General features: G+C 40.8%; 1 pseudogene; it reads left to right on the top strand.

Annotated features, from left to right (window-relative positions):
- The first annotated feature begins 12,551 nt into the window (after nucleotides 1-12,551).
- Nucleotides 12,552-13,157, top strand: LOC147430135 (uncharacterized; annotated as a pseudogene).
- The last annotated feature ends 7,387 nt before the right edge of the window (nucleotides 13,158-20,544 follow it).

The raw sequence follows: 20,544 nt of genomic DNA, 5'->3' as shown, positions 1-20,544 counted from the left end.
GAAGAGAATGTACAAAACCAAGACGGTGGCCTAGTTTTTTTGGAGCAGCAAGAGGATGAGGATGCTGATATGGAGTCAGCCTATGGTGATGATAATGATGGTGCAAGCTCCAATTTTTGGGAGACAGGTAAAGAGAATAGCTTGGAGGATGAGTCCACATACTATGGCGAGCCAACAGAGCCCGACGAAGCTGAGATGGTAAGGGTGAAGCTGTCTAATGTTGTGCATGAAGATTTGTTGGTAGGCAATGTCAATGAAGAGCAGGTGAAAGTGTCCAAGTATGGAGAGGAGGACATGTAGGTGAAGGTACTAAGCAGTACTGTGCTGATGAAGATGCTAGTGAAGGTAGCTATGGAATGTGCTATAGTGGTGCAATAGGTGCAGAGTTTTACCAAAAGGGATAGGGCAACCTTGCCTATGGTGGCAGAGCGTGATGCAACGGTAGAAGAGCAGGTGATTGCAGTCGACATGCAAGTGGTGCTTATCGACCTTGAAGGGCCAGTAAACAAGGAGGAGCTCCACAATGCTGGAATTGAGTGCATGGCAGGTGAGAAGGGCGGTGCGGAGTCAAAGATAAGGTGCTTCCTACGCAGTCAGTGCACTCTATGACAAGTGATGCGGATTCATAGGTAGTGTCCAAGCTTTCTAAGGAGGTCTGTGAGTGGTGATTGAAAGGGATGCTGATAAAAGCGGCTGTGCAGTGGGCCGTTGAGTAAGTGCAGGATCTGCTAGATGAGGATCTAGTTTTACATGGATGGGAGGGTGGGTTAAGTATGCCAGGTATGTCAAGAGTGTTGGTTGAGCAGGATGGTGAGCGCGAAGGTGCTCTATTTGGTGTTCTTGCAGATGCTTTGTTGCGAGGGGGATGGTGCAACCAAATTTGGTCTGAGCTCGAAATTGGTCTATGACAATCAAAGGCAGCATGCATGTGCAGTGCAGAAGGCTAGAGCAGGTACCAAGATCCTAGGCAGCCAAAGGATAGCGGGAATGTATGCCTTAAGCAATTTTTTAGGCCAAAAGAGCTAAAGGATGGTCCACATGGGATGAGAGATCAAGGTTCCCAAAGTAACTAGTCAGTGCTCTAGAATGTAGTGTTCAATGTTCTCTAAAAGCCAGTCCAAACGGCTCGTCAAACGGAGCCCCGGTGCTCAAAATATTGTACTTCAAAGTTAGAAGGTGTTGCAAATCCCCGACAAACAGGGCAGCTAGGGACAAGTGGCCCAGGCAGATGTCAACAGTTAGATGCGTAGAGCTCAAATTATGGAGCATGCCTGTCTTCTCATATTGCCAATCAGAGCTCTGGATAGTAAGTTATGACCATTAGAAGTTTTTTCGGGGCCCAGTTATGGGCCAAGTCGACCACATTTCAGGAAGCGCCATCTGGCATCTTTTTTGCCTCACCAAGGTTCTTGGTGATAGTATGCATCATGTGGAGTTAGCACAAATCAACCGTTCGTCAATTGGATGCTTGGTTAGTAAGATATGGCAAGTCGAAATTGGCGGCAGCTGCTAGGGAGGACGATGCAGGTAATTTTCTTGGTTTTTTGGCGGCCTCGAATCACGGGCCCGAGTAAGTTGAACTTGCACGAGGGAAATTAAAGCCGAGGACTGAGACGGTCGGGTGGAATTTTTACTCCAGTCATTGGGCTACTGAGCAAGATATGGCGGGCATTCAAAAGGTGAGGAAAAAAGTGATTTCAAATGAGCTTTTTAGGTGAAATATGAAGACCCCTAAGGGTGCATTGATCCAGTGAATGCCACGTGGCCGGCATTAGTCCCATATGCGAGGAAGAAGGACGGATGGGAAGGCTATATGGGCTGGGGCATGAGCCCCTATATAGTCAAGTGTGGTGCGAGCAAGCTCGTTGGAGCTGTGGCGATGGCAAGCCCGTGCAGCGCTGCGTTGGTGGCAGGCAAGGTGGCGCACAGTGGTGCGAGGGGCGTTGGAATAGGCGGTTTTGGCAGCAGTGGGTGGCACGCCCGCGAACTGTAGGCAGCCGTAACTGATGACGTGGCCATGCGCCCGGTGGGGCCAGTTCTTGCACCCACTAAGGGCCCAATCTTTTGAAGGGGAGGGGAGTTCCCCATTAGCAATGTCGCTAATGCAAAGGGGGATCCCGCGACGATCAAACGAGAGGCAGCCGGGGCAAGTGCAAAGGGCATGCCCGTTTCAAGGCCGACCAAGCCAAGGCAAAGTCAAGGAGGGAGGCCGGGACCAAAAAGGAGGAGGAGAGAGAAATACAGACAGAGGAGGCGGTGGGGGATAGGTCAAGGAAAGGGCCAGACAGAAATGGTCAAGGAGGAAATCAAAGAGGCAATGGAAGATGGAGCCTTCCAAAGGGTGAAAATAAAGGAGGAAGAGGATAAAAAATAAAAAAGTCCTAGGGGCATTAGCGATGTAGCTAATGCATCCCCCCGCAAGTGCAAAAGAAAGAGAAAGAGAGCAGATGAAGCCAGAGGCGGCTACCTCCCTCCCAAAGTTACCAAATGTGGATGCAAGGTGGACCAATCAGAGCCCAGATTCCCAAATTGAAAGGGGCACCCCTATATAAGCCATTTTTGAGCCTTTTTCCATGCTTTTTGCCAGAGTAGGCTTCTTGTCAGGGCCTTGAGCCGGTGAGCCTGCAGAGAGCCAAGATAGAGAGTGTGTGTGAGTTCTTGGGTTGGCTTTTTTGTGCAGAGGTGTGTGCGTGCAAAGCCCCAAGTGCACGTTTTCTTGCCTGGCGACCATGTGGTTGCACTGTTTGATGTAAATGAGTTGTAAAGAGTGTTTGAGAAGTGGTGAAGTCTCCATTGTGTTTCTCTTGATGTCGTTTCCCCTTCCCCCCTTCTCTTTCTCCTGGTTTTGTGTTTCCCCTTGGTGCTGACAATGTGGATGTGTGTGCCCCCCTGGACCGACAGTGTTTCGTGTGAGAGAGTGAGATTGAGAGGCTGTGTGCATATGTAAGGGTGGAGACAAACCATGAAAGTAGGTGTGCATTGTATGGTGGATTTGTGGAGTGTGTGAGCAGGGGAATTGGAGAGGCGGTAGTCTGCTAGTGAGAAGTGTTTTTTTGAAGGTGTTTTTCTGAGAGGATAAGGTTGTTGTGGATACCCTGAGCTATAGAGAGGCCCTTGTGTTTGTGCCGGGGGTGTTCCCCCTCTCCACGTCATAAACCCAAGGTTTGTGAGGTTTTGCATAGACCTCATAAACCCAAGGTTTGTGTTACATCAAAGTAGTTCCACTATAAGCATTCTAACACCACAGGGTCTGGTCATCCTCACCACCCAACAATGATAGAATGAGTGCTGAGGCACTACGTGTGATTAGTCTCCCCCTGAACCCCACTTTCCTGGCTCTATGGCTTAAAGACGTCTTGAAAGTATCCATTACAGGAGGCTACGTGACATTACATGTTACATCAAAGTAATGCCACTACAAGAATTCTACCACAAGAGATTCTAGTCGTTAAGCTCGCCACCCAGTCATGAAATAATGGGTGCCCCTCATCCCTAGACACTCATTTATAGTGTGGCATGCCTATCCACTTAGGTTAGACTACCCAGGTACTACAATCCGTAAGTCTCCCCGTGAACCTCACCTTCCTAAAGACGGTGGACCTGAATGTAGCCATTACAGGATAGATGACAATTTGAGTGTAAATCAAAACCTTATGAAATTGACCACAAAGAGAGAGAGAGAGAGAGAGAGAGAGAGAGAGAGAGAGAGAGAGAGAGAGAGAGAGAGAGAGAGAGAGAGAGAGAGAGAGAGAGAGAGAGAGAGAGAGAGAGAGAGAGAGAAGAATAAGAAGAAGTATACATGCACATATGTTTGTATGCATTGGCCACATGTTTTTTTAGCCCCAATGTTCTCAACATCAAGCTCCAACAGATTTTGAAAGACTAATGCAAGTTTTCACATCTACACACACATTATTGGCTAGAAGATGCACACATTGATGTAGTCAAGCAAGCTAATATTCTTGCATAAAACAAAATCCACTACACTAAAATTGATCTAGTAGTACATATTTATAGCTTCCAACAAAAAATTATTTATTGTCTCTACCATATCAAACCCCTTAAAGGTATGTAGCATGACGGTTAATCATTCATTTAGTGTTTACATTCTCTCTCTCTCTCTCTCTCTCTCTCTCTCTCTCTCTCTCTCATTATACACACACCCCATGAATGCTACTCTCATCAATCCAACATAACCCTACAAGTGGTATTAGAACTTGAAGAGGAATAATCCCTCATAGTTTCTAGTTGTTTTTTGAGATCTTGTTTAAGTAATGTTGACATGCTATTTAAGGACAATGTTCTACCAAAAGATGATTAGATGTCCCTTTCTCAATCAGATGCCAAGAAGCTTTTCATTTTGATGTGCATGATTACGAAAAATCCCATGCATGTCCCAAAGATTGTATTCTCTTTTGCAATGTATATGAGCATTGTCCCAAATGTGGATAGAATAGGTATAAAGAAGACACACAAGGACAAGCTAGTCCTACAAAGGTACTGCAAACTTCCCTATCATTCCAATAAAAAGAACATGTTTGGGTGCAAATCAATAGCAAGCTTGATGACATGGTATCAATTATAGTAGATCCATAGATCATGTGATGGGAGTGCCTATTGATTCACTTAAGTGGAACACATAGAAGAAACTTGACCCATATTCAAGGAGGAGTCTTGCCGCCTTCCTCTCAACTGAACAATGGATGGAGTAAACCCATTTGGACTATGGATCTCATTGTGGAGCACATGGAATGTTGTCGACATGAACTTCCACCCTGGTTACCTATCAAGAAGGGACATTTTGTATTATCATTGATTGTGCCTAGGAATTATAAGGTAAAGCACATGGATGTGTATCTAGCTCCACTTATAGATGAGGTCTAGATCTTTGATGGTAGGGTTTGATGGGTTGACATGTCCCAGTTGGTGGTGCATCCAATTTTTCATGTCAAAGGTATTCTAATGTGAAAAATGCATGATTACTAGGGTTTGTTAATCATGAAGATATGTGTGTAGTATTTTGATTTTTCTTAACAAAATGTTATTTTCATTGCTTGATGTTATTTTTAACCTTATGAGGGAATGCCCATATCGAGCAACAATGCATGTCTAATTTGTGGTTCTCAACTTGCAAGCCAACGCAAGTGCTCCAATTCATTGGGTATAAGATTGTGTACATCGAGCATTCTAGATTTCTTCTAGAAGGTCATGATCTACGTGGAGCCAGCTATGCAAGCCAATGCAATCACTAAGGGCAAGCAATTGGAAGATCATGTGGCAAGAAGTAAGGCCAAGGGTCTACGCAGGGCCCAGTAGTGGGAACCATCATAGGGGCTCTCCTATTATAAATAGGAGAGGATGGCTGGGTGTAGGTGAAGGGTTCCTACCCTCTGGACTCATACTACTATCAAAGCTAAAGATAGCAAGGCATGGAGACTTTCTGAGAGATCTCCTTGCATGCATGAAACCGGATTGTATGGTCGAGTGGAAGCTTGAAAATTAGGCATTGTGGACACAAGACCTTGCACACATATCGACCCATTTGGACCTACATGAAATAATGCCCACTCAAGCTCGTTGGATGCACATGGGCAAGATCTTCAAAATTCATCTCTATAGTGGAAAAAGTTGTTGGCTCCCTTCTACTATAGCTCCAATGAATCAACAAAATTGTCAATCCAAAAATGGCATATTAATCCTTGTATGGACATTCTAAACACAAGCTCATGGAGTTACAATTAGAGTGATATATGCATGAATCCTAATCCACACACTACTCTAATCATGCACACAACACCATAATCAAACACACAATAGGCACCCCTTCCTAAAATTTGTCATCCCTAAAAAAGCCATGTCGTGGTAAATGCTCGAGGAAGCATATGCCTACAAAAGAAATTATTCAATGAGGTAGCAAGCGCAATCATTTCCAACAATAAAGCATAAGTGTCTAATGGATCACTATGCAGGTCCATGGTTACCTTGTGGGTTTTTTGAACATTTATATGCAAGTGCACGGCAAAGTACATTTGCATTAATGAGTAAATGGAAAGAATTATGAGATGTTATATTGCAATTAAGAAAAAATAAATTCCACTTGCCAAGATTAATTAATCAAGATTTTTGTGCTCATGATGAGTCTATCAATTTGTTAACTATGACTAAGGGTTATAACAGTTACTCTAGTACTAGATAGTTAGGAAGATTATCTATATATAAGATTCTCTAATTGTGTCTTTTAGTGTGGATTAGCTAACTAACTCTCACAACTCCAAACAAAAGCTTGATTTCTCCTCTCGAAGCTCGATGGAAGTCTTTTTATTTCATTTTTCTTGCTTTTCCTTTTTTCACATCAATTTAAAACCATTTGATGTATGTGCTTATTTTTTATGCTGCCTGGGCTTTTTTTTTCTTCGCAAAGAAAAGCATCCACATAGGGAACCTCTAGGGCTCTAATACCATAGGCAATACATAGGAGTGAAGTTCCAAATCCAAGCTAGGATTTCTCTTCCATCTTAAGCTTTACGCTTGTGGCACTTTTGTTTTGACTTTCATTTCCTTTGTATTTTCACTAGCTGTGTCCTTTTTTGTTAGAGTGGACAAGCCTTTCTATGCCTAAAACACTCCTAAGATCTCAAACATTCAAATAATTTTACAAACTAGGACTAATAGTCAAGTAAATGTGTTAACCTATAGTGGGGGCCTTCTAACCTCAAGCCTCATTGGCAAGACTAAACTCTAAGTTAATTAACTAAAACAAGGATAAGTTTATACATCTTTAATGGCAGATAGCATGACATAATTAAATGCACTCAATCAAACCATGAAAAACCCACAATCAACAAATATAAATGTTCAAGTCCATCTATGTTGAAAAATCATAGGACAAAACACTACCACTTGGAAGGTGTGTCAGCATAGAAGTGAGAGTTTTATTACTACAAATAAAAAGAAATCCCATACTAAGGTCTCAAACCTCGATGTCTAGAGGGAAAAAAATTCAAGGAAAAATGTTTCTCTAGTAGACACGCAAGTGTCTAGTGCACCATAGTCAATATATACAAGTCAAGGGTGTAGTGTAACTACACCCTTGACTATGCTGCAAAATCATAAGACAAAACACTACCACTTGGAAAGGTGTGTCAGCATAGAAGTGAGAGTTTTATTACTACAAATTAAAAAAAAATCCCTTACTAAGCCTAGATGTCTAGAGGGAAAAAATTCGAAGGAAAAATGTTCCTCAAGTATACATGCAAGTGTATAGTGCACCATAGTCAATATATACAAGTCAAGGGTTTAGTGTAACTAGGAGGGATAATATAACTCTCTCCAAACAATAAAATCTACAATCTCCTAGCTCTCTGTCTAATAGTCATTAACTGGCTAGCACCTGGCTCCATATGGATGGTAGAATCTATAGCGTAACTAATGGGTCCAGGGATTACATCATCATGTGTTTGTATAGTCAATATACTCTCTGGCTCAAAATTCCTCAATGGCTGACTCATGCCTAGCTCTAAGTCAATAGCATAATTAATAGAAATATTAGATGATCTATGGATCATGCCAACCCGTGGTATCTCAATAAATGTATGTTGAGCTCTCATATACTCTCTGGCTCAAAATTCCTCAAAGGTTGACTCTTGTCTAACTCTAAGTCAATAGCATGCTCAATAGAAATCTTAGGATCTATGGATTGTGTCAACCCGTGGTATCTTAGTAAATGTATGTTGAGTTCTCCTCGCATATGGGCGTGAATGTCTAGTTCATGTGGGTACTTGTCATGGTGTAGGCCTCTCTATAGGTCATGAACGTGGTATAGATCTCTATAGCATGGGTATGGTCAAAGAAATTGCAGGAGATCTATGAGGATGTCCTAGTATCTACGGTCTAGGAACCCAAATCTGTCTATCTTCTCTATATAATCCTTGTGCCTCTACTAATGGTTGAGATGTAAGCCAACCCTGGGATAAACCATCTAGTGTACTATGGCTCTCAATCCAAACTAGCCTATCATCACTAGCTAATGGTCTATTATGTATCATCATGTCGGGTACATAAACGTGTTTAGTGGCCCTACAATAAGCTCTACGTGATGAGCTATAGTTTCATGGGCCAGTCATAATGCCAACACTCTCATGGTCATACATCAGCACATGACCATGGGAGTGCACTAGAATCATCAATAAGTGTAGAATTTGGCACGGTATCTATCTCTATAGTTGCAAGACTTGTCTTTGGCATAGAAGCAATATCACTACATTGTACATCCTCTATAGAGCAAGTAGCATCCTCTAGAATATTCACTCTAGGTGACTCTATGGTAGTGCTCTCTGGTATAATCAACGTGTCGACAAGCTAGGCATTCGTCTCCTTCATCTCAATCACTTTAAATCTCAAGTGATCAAATGTGCTCTGAGGCAAAATCTATCTATGTGATGGAGATTTGGGAGGTGACCTAGTAAGGGAAGTCTGTCTAGCAAGTGTTTGTGGACTCTTGTGGCCATCACTACAAGCTCTTAGCCATGCCATGGAGAATAGGGCAATCCAATTATCAGGGAAAATATGGTACCATATGTGTCCCTATAAATCCTATCATGAGGATCTCTAACAAGATAGACCATAAGGCTCATGGCTGGCCCAAAATGTGGTGTGGTCTGCTCTCATCTCGATATCTACATCCACAATCATCAATATAAGTCAATGTGTGCTCCAATCAATGCAATTGCACTATCCTAGGATGTCCTTGGGTGTCCAAACAAACATTGACAAAATGTGCTCTACATCTACAACATCATATGGACTAATCAGCAAGGACATGTATGTGCCCTTGAGCTCATCAATATAGAAGGAAAAGTTTAAAAAACAAATGTTTCTTTTTTGTTTTTGTAAGTTTTAATGCTCTTAGGTTTTTTTAATTACTTTTTGGATTTTTAATTGACTTTTAGGATTTTTTGGTTATTTTTTGTGATTTGTTCTATTTTTTGTAGTTTCATTTGATTTTTCAAATTTTTGGAATTTATTTTGATTTTTTAACATTTTTGCCTTTTTCCATGAATTTTTTATTTTTACTTTTTTTATAAAAAAATTTGTTTTTGTTTTTTGTTTTGTTTCAGTTTTTAATTTTGTTTCTTGTTATGATTTTTTGGATTATTTTACATTTGTTATTTTTGAAAGTAAATAAATAAATAAAAGATAAATGAAATGTCAAACAAATAAAAAATTGAAATAAAAAGTTAATGAAATAAAACAAAACCTAAATGAAACTCAAATAAAATGAACATGAAATGAAAAAAAAAGAAACTAAAAACAAGAAGTAGATTAAATTGAGGTAGTTTAAAAAAAGTCAACTAACCAAGCTGCAAGCAACATGAATGGTGCTGGCAGCAAAATCAAGGGAGAGGCCAACGAAAAAAGAAGGAGAAAGGGGAGAGGGGGAGAGAGAGAGAGAGAGAGAGAGAGAGAGAGAGAGAGAGAGAGAGAGAGAGAGAGAGAGAGAGAGAGAGAGAGAAGTTTAGAGAACTTGGAAGGCCGCGCCCATTTGTATGTGTGTGTGTGTGTGTGTGTGTGTGTGCACGTGTGCTGTGTGTTGGTGGATGGGTGGGTAGGTGTGTGTGTCTTTTTGATTTTTTTTTAAATTTTTTTTAAAAAAAAGTGTTCTTTCTTTTGGTTTTGCTTTTTCTATTTTGTGGTTTATTATATTTCTTTTATTTTTCCTTTTTGTTTTGTTTTTTTAATTTCTTTGAAAATCTTTTTTTGGGGGAGGCTTTTTTAATAAAACAAAAGGAATTACAAAAATCAAAAGGAAAATACACAAAGAAAAAATAAAATCAAAATTAGAAAGAATAGCAAAAAATCAATCCAAAAACACAGCAAATGAAAGAAAATGATGTAGTAAGGTGGCTTTTATTTATTTTCATTTTTTGAAAATATGTACACATGCAAAAAAGCTTTAAAAAAATTTCTTGAAACTCTAAAAAATACTTTTAAAAGGCCAAAATTAACCAAAACATTATTGAAAATTCATCGATTCACAATGCATGCTTTGGATTAGTTTCTTGTATCATTTTTTATTTTTATTTTTATTTATAAAAAATTTAGCAATATAAGGCAATAAATTAATTAAAAAAATCTTGAAATTTACACAAAGTAGCCCAAAAATTGCAAAAATTCATAAAAAATATGCAATCAATTTAACTAAAAACAAAGCACTTAGCAATCCAATTACACCTTTCAATCAATCATTCATCAAAGCGCTAATCAAAATGGAATTGTTTTGAACCGTTTTTCATCCAAATTTGACCCAAAAATTAGTATAATCACTGGTTTATTAAAAAATTTGCATATTGGTAAAAATACTACCAAATCAGTGTATCAATCATTTCATTTTGCACATCAATCCACATATACAAATCCATTTTCAAGTGTGTAAACATGCACATTAAGCACACTCACTTAACAAGCCTACACACACACATAGACACAATTCTAACGCAATTTTGACATGAATCTTCATATTATGAATCATAAGAAATTTAACAATCACGAATGCCTAATTGCTTTACATCAATCCATTGGCACTAAAATTTCCAAACATTTGAACCCAAATGTGTGCAGTTTGCCTACACATAGACACACACTAATGCCCCTAAAATTGCACCAAATTTTATGCACTTAATTTTAAATCAAATCCTACACATAAATTAGCAAATTATTGGGTTAATGTACTCACAATTGCACCAGGAATTGCTTTGATTTCCCACTCCAATAATTAATGCCTACACACGTGTGTATACTTAGCAACCACTTCATTGCAAATCGCCTACAAGCAACCAATCACCAAAGACTTATGTGTAGCATCAAATCCATGGAAATTAAACACATATTATTGATGGACACACATCCAATGCTTGATTTATCTATACATAGCACAAAAAACCTATGTAATTAGTGAGTAATTAGAGAGGATAATTACCACAAAAAACTTATGTAATTAGAGAGTAGTTAGAGAGGATAATTAGCACAAAAAACCTATGTAATTAGAGAAAAATAATTAGTGGAAAATCCCTTAATTACATACTCAAAATCACTCAGCTCCACATGAGATTTTTGCAATTTATTTCAAAAGAGTGATGTTCAAACCTCTAATTAAACATAAACACATGTATAACACTCAAATTGTTAGCCAATTAGTAGAACATTAGTGATTGATTAGAGTGATCACACACATGTTAACCCTCATGTTAATCACATAATGCTTTTCGTTGTGTTCTCTACTAATCCTTGTAGGCACATCCCAAACACAAGCTCATGGGGTTATGATTATAGTGATATATATACAAATTCTAATCTACAAGATACTCTATGAAAAACCACAAAGTTTGGAGTTTCATTTGCAGATTCGAATCTTCAAGGTCTCAAAGGGGTTCCAAGGCTTGGCAAGTGGAAGCACTCAAAGATTTCTTCTTGCCTAAAGAAGTTGTGTACAAGGGTGGTGGTTCTTGTCGAAAGGAGTTACCAGCTTGGAATCTTGAGGCTTTCAGAGCTTCAAGATCTCACAACATCACAAGTTCAAATTTTTACGACTTTGAAGTTTTAGGCCCTTATAAGTTTCTAAGTTCAAAAATTTACATCTTTTGATGCCTCATACTAGTGCCTTCAATTCCTTCTCAATTATGCCTTGAGTGAAACACTCGCCAACACTCGTCGGAGGTCTCTTCGTAAGAGTTGAGTTACACTTGCGAGAAATGAGGCTTAAAGAAAATTTGCACAAGAATAGTGTAATACCTCATTTTTTTGAGGTTTCAGCAAAATTATCATAGAACCCTTACAAATCAAGAGAAAGTTGTGCATTCTCTATTGTTGGTATAATCATCCTTCCCAATGCTGCCCCCACTCACACAGGGTGCAACTCAGCTCTAAATATTTTTCCTATGACCTCAAAACTTCCCATCTTCTTCTCCTTCTCCTCCTCCTCTCTCTCTCTCTCTAAGTTCAAAACCCTAGCCTTTTCCCTTCATGTGCCTCATGTGACTCCCTCAGGGTGAGGGGAGACCCTATGGGGTAGGCGTTAACGCCCAGGTCAATCCCAGCAAGATCGAGGAGACCTCACTTCTACAAAGGTTCACAAGTTCAGTTTGAACGGTCATTGGCTCAAGTTTTGAGCGCGCAAGACTCAGGCCCGTCAGGTTCTCTACTCGTCAGCATTTCTCTACTTTGATTAATATTTGGTTCATGTTTTGAGCCTTAGAGTTTAGTACTCAAGGTACTCTCAATTAGAGGAGGTTCAAGGTGCTATTAAAGTGGGCACTTCGAGCATATTCTGGAGGAACAATTAAAGCAAAGCAAAGTGAGCACAATATGGCAATACTTGGAGCAGAGTCTACTTAGAACAGAGTCTTGAGGCACATCGGAGAAGATTCTATTAGAGTTTAAGAATGACAAATTCCCCGAGGACGCCTTTGAGAGCACGGCCGACTTTTGCCATAGTGCTAGCAGCCCCTAGTAAACTCAACTGCATCACTCAAATTCAAGCGGCTCTTGATCGAGTCATGGAAGAAAACAGTGACCTCAAAACTTGTCTTAGTGAGCTAGAGGCACATTTTGATTCCATGGTCAATCTCGCCAACAACAAGGTCAAGCAAGTTGAAGCGAAGGTGTACCAAGCTCACTTGACGACCATTTCCAAGGTGCAGATTTGTGTGACAATGGAGCTTCGCAAGCAGTGACTACAGGAAGAGAACGTCCTCAAGGTCCAGATTGGTGGGCTACCCTCACCATGGTACACCACCAAGGATACCCTAGAAGAAGAACTTATTGAGCTCAATGACATTATTCAACCAATTAATGTCGAGCCAGAAACCATCTCTTGGATCAATGATACACATAAGCATGTGCCGCCTGAGAATTGTGTTCTCACTTTCAAGGATAAGGAGGAACTAATTAAGTTGCTATGCCAATCGCACATCCTCAAAGGAAGAAATGTATGGATCATTGAGGAACTAACCATAAATCAACTCAAGATTAAAAAACATGAACTCAAGAAAGTGCACGAAGCACGCAAGCAAGGTAAATGGGTCATCTACAGAGGTGATAAAGCCATCCTCTAGGAGTATCAAACTCCTAAAGGGACTCTCCCCTCACCTGACTCCCCGTAGGCCTGGCTTTTTTTTTACCCTCCTAGCGGACCCTCAGTCCTTAATTGATATGTTATCCAACCAAAACCCCTTCACTTAGAAGGAAACACTGTTATGTTTTGTATGGTCCCATGGGTCATATCTAACCTTCGTGGATGAAAATTCAATCTCTCTCTCTCTCTCTCTCTCTCTCTCTCTCTCTCTCTCTCTCTCTCTCTCTCTCTCTCTCTCTCTCTCTCTCTCTCTCTCTCTCTCTCTCTCTCTCTCTCTCTCTCTCTCTCTCTAACATGCCCGTGCACACACAAACAAACATAGAACTTTGCTAAAACTAGGCACCCAAAGGAGTTGAAGCTATCATCACAAGGGATTTACAATTGGTCAATTGTCAAAAGGGATTTCGAAGCAGTTGGCCGTCCTTTGAGTCCTAGTTACGAGAATATTCTATCAAAAGCAACTGAATATCCAAGACCATTAAGTGCACGGCTATCTCGATTGGTATTAATCGCAAATATGATTAAAAAGTAATTCTTTTTCTATGAACAACTGCACTTGCACCATGGATTCAAACATTAACATGCATCATACATTTGATTTTGAGTACACTTTGCCCGTTAGGCCTACAGTTGCTCCACAGCAGGATACTCTCATGGAGAATACCCGCACAACAAATGGCTCAGATGACCAGATTGAACTACTTGCCATTTGGGAATTTAGAGCATTGCAATCACGTATGACTATCTTAGAAGCATAATTTCTGACCCTTAATGAGAATGTCACCAAATTGTTTGATTTAGTTGTGTAGTTTATGAATCAGTAGGCCAAGGGTAGTGAAAGGTAGCCATCCAAGAATTTTTTCAACTCAAGTAGGGCCTAGAAATTCTAACCATGGCACTCGCAAGGAAGGCTAATCTAGACCCATTGTAGTCTTTTACTCAGAAAGAGGTGGATGCGCTAGTGAAAAAACACAAAACCACCACTCTTTCAGGGTGACAAGAAAGAACGCAAAAAGACACAACCAATACTTTCCTTAGTAAATGAGAAGTTATTCACCAACTTTGTCACACTCTAGATACGATGAAGGCAGTACAAATTAGCTTCTCACTAGAAGGCAAAACCTATAAATGGTGGATGTATCTTAAGGAGAAGAGCATTGTACCATGCACATGGGCTACATATAGGAACATGTTCCAAAAAGAATTCCTTCCTACTAATGAGAAGGATATGAATTGGACATCATGGGATAAGTATCATATGATGAAAAATAAGACATTTCTCAAATATATCTCTCACTAAAGGGATTTTATCTTCAAACTCGAGGGTTTATATGATTTCTAGCAAGTACAAGGGTTTACCTATGGATTAACTCCTGAGCTTAAGAAGCATGTTAAAACCCAAGACCCCAAAACACTTGAGGATGCCATAGGGCAAGCATATATTCGAGAGGTTTTGATGATAGGTTATTGCATACCTTGTGCATGCCTAATAGTTCATGCACATGCATCTCATTACAATAATCAAGCAAATGATAAAAGAAAGATTTCTTTTGCCTCACCTCATGCGTCCAAGAAACCCAAGGGCTCTATAGGCCATCTCCTCTCAACTAAGGAATTTGAAATGGCAAAGAAAGAGACATTGTGTTCTAATTGTATGGAAAGCAATCATGGAAAAAAGGATTATCCCAAGGGAAAGTCTACTACCCAAGGTAAGGAAAAGGCAGTGCACATGGTGCAATCTTCTCCACTTGAATCCTCTTCTCTTTCCCTCAATGTGGAGGTAACACACACACACACACAGAGAGAGAGAGAGAGAGAGAGAGAGAGAGAGAGAGAGAGAGAGAGAGAGAGAGAGAGAGAGAGAAGCTATTAATGAGTGATGTATAACGGCCTCTATGTGGCAACTGACATGAGCTAGTGAGAATGCATCGCTACCTTCAAGGTCACAAGGTGAGAATCCTTGTAGATGATGGTGCTTCTCAAAATTTCCTTAAGTATAGGTTAGTGAAACGTCTCAATCTGCCTCAAACAACTAGCTCCCACCACTACAAGGTAGTTATGATCCATGACCAAGAAGTTGAAGTGTGGGATACTCAAGTAAAGAGTGTACCTATTGAGATCCAAGAGTATCAAATAATCTTAGTTATTCAAGTAATGAACATGGATAAAGTAGATGGGGTGTTGAGTCGAGAGTCATTTCATGGGTTAGATTCATTGTTATGTCGTAACTATGAACATAGCAGTATTATATTTGAATTCAAGAGTATCATATAATCTTAGTTATTCAAGTAATGAACATGGATAAAGTAGATGGGGTGTTGATTCGAGAGTCATTTCATGGGTTAGATTCATTGTTATGTTGTAACTATGAACATAGCAGTATTATGTTTGAATTCAATGGTAGGCATATGTTGCTATCAAGGGAAAAGAATGTACCTCCCTCACGGCTGATTTGAACAGCTAAGAGCTTATCAAGTTCTCTTCCAATATAAATATATTTTTGTATTGCTCTATGTGTCATTTGTTATCAAGTGTTGATAATGACTCTATTATAATTAAGAAAGCTTCAATGCCACATGCTTCTCATTCCCCTTCTCTTGATCTCTCTATTTCTTAGTCATCATAATAAGCAAATGTTTAATTTCTCTTAAATTGAAGGAACTCTTAACAAGATACAATGATGTTGGTTCACAAGATTTACCACCTGGGTTACCACTGATACATTTTGTGTAACATGACATGAATGAGGTTGCAGGTAGTCAGTCAGTTAGCTAACCACCTTACAGATTGAGCCATTATGAGGCATTAATGCGGAAAGCAGCTTTTTGACTACCTCAATCATGGGTTTCTTTGACCTAGCTCTTTACCATGGACTTTTTCCCTGATAGTATGCCACATGTGTGTAGACTATCATGGTCTTGATGTGGTTACTATTAAGTATATGTATCCCATTGCCAAGGGTAGATGAGTGTTGGGGTAAAACCGTTGTGCCTTTGCCCGGAGCCAGGGACGTTTGGTGTTCGCAATCGCCTGCCCATCGTGTGTACATTCCCTTATTCTTTGTATATGAAGAATAAGGAGCTTCTCACTCATGACCTAAGGTTGCTCCACCCACACCATCCCATGCTTCTCCCCTTCCCCACACGCACCGCATCGAACGGCGCACGCACGCATCCGCATACACATGCACTCACAAGTGGTATCAGGGTATCAGAGCTACGGCGATGAACTGTGCGCACGATCGCTTTTCAACGACCGACTCAAAAGCGACGAAGCTCGCCGGTTATGGCAGAGCTCGGAGCTCGGAGCTCAAGCTTGAGCTTGGCGGTGGCAGCAGATCCGACACGGATCGGGGCTTGATCGGAGGAGATCACGGATCTCGATGTTATGAGCGTGTATAGAGCTAGAAGAGAGCAAGAGGAGGCACTCACAATGTACAAGAACTTGGACTTGATGATAAGCTTAATATTGATTATAAGACCTAATACTTTATTGAGAGATCTAGATACAAGACTTGGATTACATGACTTGAGTTCAAGACAATGCTTGATTGCATGGACAAGACTTGAATATAAGAACTAGAAGAGGGATTTCCTCATAGGAGCCTCACAACTGGTGTTGGCAAGACTGAGGGGCTTGTGGCCCAAGACCCCTATTTATACTAGTGCTTGAGGAGGTTACTTGAGGAGGTTAGGACTTTCTAGGTTCTTCTTGAGGAGGTTAGAATCTTTTAGAACCTTCTTGATCCTTCTAGTTCTTCTAGAACCTTTTGGATCCTTCTTCAACTTTCTAGAGCTTTCCAAAAACTTCTAGATTCTTTCGGAATTTTCTCCAAGCTTCTACAAAATTCTTGATCCTTCTAGTCCTTCTAGAACCTTCTAGATCCTTCTTCAACTTTCTAGAGATTTCCAGAAACTTCTAGATTCTTTCGGAATCTTCTCCATACTTCTAGAATCTCCTTGATACTTTTAAAACCTTCTAGAATCTTCTAGATCCTTCTAGATTCTTCTAAAGCCTTCTAGTGATGATGTAGGCGATGACATAGGCGATGATGCAGGTAGTGTGACTTACTCTCAAGCATCCATGACATTACCCCCTCCTCTAGCGACGAGTTCCACGAGGAGCAATGGCGTTCCTTGACTAGGGCTTCCATGAATGTTGTTGATAGAACCCATGAATTTTGGACCAATGACAAGGCTCCAACACTGAAACACAAAAGACTAGATAAATTTGCATAGACTGTGGAAACTGGAGATGATATATGAGTGGATTGACTTGACCAACTATCTTGAATGGTCCAAGTCTTTGATAATTCAACTTTTGAAAAGGGCAAAACGTACGTAGATCATGGCAGAGAGGCCACACTCGATCCTTAACCTTGCACGGTAGTTGTTGCATTTTGTGTTCCTCTGTGTTGACTGTATATCTTTGTTGAGCTCTTCTAATATTCATCGTCAATTCTGTATGAATTCTTTGGAGATGTATGGCTAGAGCTGTGGCAGTTTGATTCTTCACTCGATGATTCATGTGGACATCCATCCTTAGGTGTTGATGGTAGTTGATTGTGCATCGATGATACTGTTCTATGGCTTGATTCACCCCCTTTGTTTTTCCATTACTTTGTGGATGATTGGATAGAGAGAGATTAATCTTTAGAACTTGAAGCTTGAACAAGCCTCTCCAAAAGCTTGATATCAACTCTGGTCCTTGGTTTGAAACAACATCACATGAAAGCTCATGATAGCAGTACATATCCTCAAAGAAAAGCTTTTCCATTCCTTCCCCAATGAATGAAGAAAGATGATAGCCTTGGTGTAGCTTGCTAAGCTTGGTTTCAACTACTACTTCTCCAAAGCATGTTGGGAGAAGTGCGCCAATGAGATTAATTTGAGAAGCACCATCCGAATAAATTGGTTGCATGCATATAAATAGCTCCGCTTGTTGGAAGAAGCCTCTAAACTTTGATCCTCTCCCATCATACTTTTCAGGTAGGTTGTCCTCATGCTCCTTCCTTTGTTGTGGTGAACGAGCTGAAACCACAAGCAAATTTTGGTACATATTGGCTTCTTGGACTGGTGGTTGAGGCTCTTGCACCACTGGACTTGGAAAGCGTGGTTTCTCTACTTGACCCATTGGACTAGCCAAAATCATGGGTGGATTTTGGCACATAGTGGCTTTATGGAGTTCTTGCACTGGGGGTTGAACCTCTTGGGAATGGGATGGGGGTTAAAGCTCTTGCATCACTAGACTTGGCAAGTGTGATTTCTCTTCTTTCCGTTGTGCGTGTAGCTCTTGAATTTGTTGTTGCACCTTTTGCAAGGTGGATGCAATGTTTTCCAAAATAGATTGCTGCATGGCTAGGTAAGCCATGATGTCAGTCTTGTCAAACTTTTATGAGCGCGTATAGAGCTAGAAGAGAGCAAGAGGAGGCGCTCACAATGTACAAGAACTTGGACTTGATGATAAGCTTAATATTGATTATAAGACTTAATACTTTATTAAGAGAGGTAGATACCAGACTTGGCTTACATGACTTGAGTTCAAGACAAGGCTTGATTGCATGGACAAGACTTGAATACTAGAAGAGGGATCTCTTCATGGTGTTGGCAAGACTGAGGGGCTTGTGGCCCAAGACCCCTATTTATACTAGTGCTTGAGGAGGTTAGGACTTTCTAGGTTCTTCTTGAGGAGGTTAGAATCTTCTAGAACCTTCTAGTTCTTATAGAACCTCCTGGATCCTTCTTCAACTTTCTAGAGCTTTCTAGAAACTTCTAGATTCTTTCGGAATCTTCTCCAAGCTTCTTGAAACTTCTTGATCCTTCTAGTTCTTCTAGAACCTTTTAGATCCTTCTTCAACTTTCTAGAGATTTCCAAAAACTTCTAGATTCTTTCAGAATCTTCTCCATGCTTCTAGAAACTTCTAGAATCTCCTTGATACTTTTAGAACCTTCTAGAATCTTCTAGATCCTTCTAGATTCTTCTAAAGCCTTTTAGTGATGATGTAGGCGATGACAAAGGCGATGATGCAGGCAGCGATTGACTCTCAAGCATCCATGACACTCGGATCTGGACGGTTCAAACCCCGGCGTGTGCAACCCCTCTGGAGCATTGGGAATTTTGGGAGCTTCAAGAAATCTCTGTAGAAAACAGAGCATGAAGGGAAGTTTAAGGGTTTTTTTGGCAAGCTCTGCAGAGTTGGGCAACTCAGGATAGAGCCGACAAAGAGCATGGGAGTTAGGGAGTGTATGGTGGTGTAGAAATACACACGCACACTAACAATTTGAAGCAGTTTGAGCCAGTGCAGAATCAGACAATAACACATCTGGTGAGCAATCAACAGCAGGTCGAGGTGCAGATCGAGGGCAGCTTGTGGAGAATCAAGTACACTGGAAAGCTGGAAGGATTTGAGCAAAACCATAGCAGCTGAATCGAGTGCAACAGCCAGGCAATTGGGCTTGAGTTGAGAATTTGCAAAGCAAGCAAATCGAAGTAGGACCAAGCCTTGCAATTGAAGGCATTTTGAGCAATAGAACTGAGACAGCAGGTACCCACCAAAAGTCGACAGCGTTGGTCAACAGGCGGGCTTAAGCAGGAAATCGGGTTGAGGCATTTCTAAAGCAGAGAGTCAGAAAATCAAGCAGAAATAGAGCCCATCCTGGTGGGTCTTCTGTTGCAGAAGCTGCATCAGGCACCATCATCGCTAACCCGTATAGAGAGAGAAAGAGAGAGCTTAAGCAGGGAGAGCTCGTGCATCAGCGTCTGCATGAAGACTTGCTCATCAAATTTTTTGCAGGATTCAACAGAGAAACAAAAAAAAGTGATTTTTTTTTTTTTTTAAATTCAAGCTTACACACACCTCGTGTGCAAGGGTTGGATCCCGCCAAAAAGGCCCTCGACAGTCGCAACGAGCAAGGGAATGAGAGAGTGCGGGTGAAAGAGAGTGAGCATAGAGAGAAGGCGTCGGCTTCGGTGATTGCAAAGCTTTGGAAGCTCATCATCAGCACGAGAGAGAGACACAGAGAGAGAGAGAGAGAGAGAGAGAGAGAGAGAGAGAGAGTACTTTATTATCTTCTTCGATGGCCAAAACATAGCACCGACAGTTATGGCTTTGGTGACATCTTCTTTTGGACGATTCGCCTTGGCTCGGCATTGGCGATTCACACTAGCTCTCGGCATATCGGAGAGCTAGGACATCCCAATTGAGAGAGTTTCACTCAGACAGCTTCGGCGTTCTCCTCGGCATCAAAGAATCCCGTCCGACGACGAGAGGCGGCCTTGGCATCAGTTTTCGACACTGATTTGGCAACCCTCTTTGGCGACACGCTTTACGGCATTGACTCCTGAAGATTTTCCTCTACGACTCGCCATAGACGGCTCAGCATCGCCTTCAAGCATCGGCTATTGGTATCGGTTTT

The sequence above is a fragment of the Adiantum capillus-veneris genome, chromosome 22, assembly GCF_014529385.1.
Source record: "Adiantum capillus-veneris isolate H3 chromosome 22, ASM1452938v2, whole genome shotgun sequence".
In the NCBI taxonomy this organism is placed as follows: Eukaryota; Viridiplantae; Streptophyta; class Polypodiopsida; order Polypodiales; family Pteridaceae; genus Adiantum; species Adiantum capillus-veneris.
The sequence above is the reverse complement of the archived record's forward strand: the minus strand, read 5'-3'. Positions and strand labels throughout refer to the sequence as shown.